Below are 744 nucleotides of genomic sequence, written 5' to 3'. Positions count from 1 at the left end.
ATTGCCCCTCCACAGTTGGGAAAGTCCCAATGGTCAGCGAAATGGGAGGCCACAGTCTGCCATTCCTGTGGCGTGGAAGGAAACTGTGGAGTCAAACAGAAAAAAAAAATTATAAGTACTTTTAAACATAACTTTGCAAGCAGATTACACAAAAACATTCTTACACAACAGTATACAACAGCAGTATAACATTTTTTAGAAGTAGTATTTAAAAAAGTAATAAATATAAGGCCTACTTATGAGATTCCTCACCCCCTCTGATGGCCCATTGATAGAATTGTATGGGGGGGTGGGGGAGGGTTCTAAATTAATTGAAGACCACACATTACATTTGGAGACATTTGAGGGGGTGGGGGAGGGTTCTAAATTAATTGAAGACCACACATTACAGTTGCAGACATTTGAGGGGGTGGGGGAGGGTTCTAAATTCATTGAAGACCACACATTACATTTGGAGACATTTGAGGGGATGTGCGAGGGTTCTAAAATAATTTAAGACCACACATTACATTTGGAGACATTTGAGGGGGTGTTTCGAGGAAAGTAGTACAATGGAGCTGACAATATACATTGTTAAAGGGACTAAGCTATAGGTGTATATGGGTCCAGGACTGCATGCTGGGGGAGGTTAGTGAAGGCAAATATGCATGTAGGCCAAAAAAGGAGGTTAAAAAATAAAAAATAAAGATAAAGGGGACATTCACAGCATATTCCAATCATGGTAATTAGGTAATGATGAAATTA

The sequence above is a fragment of the Lithobates pipiens genome, unplaced genomic scaffold (assembly GCF_037356315.1).
Source record: "Lithobates pipiens isolate NorthernLeopardFrog02 unplaced genomic scaffold, aLitPip1_a1.2 Scaffold_19, whole genome shotgun sequence".
Classification (NCBI taxonomy): Eukaryota; Metazoa; Chordata; class Amphibia; order Anura; family Ranidae; genus Lithobates; species Lithobates pipiens.
Note: the sequence above shows the minus strand (reverse complement) of the source record.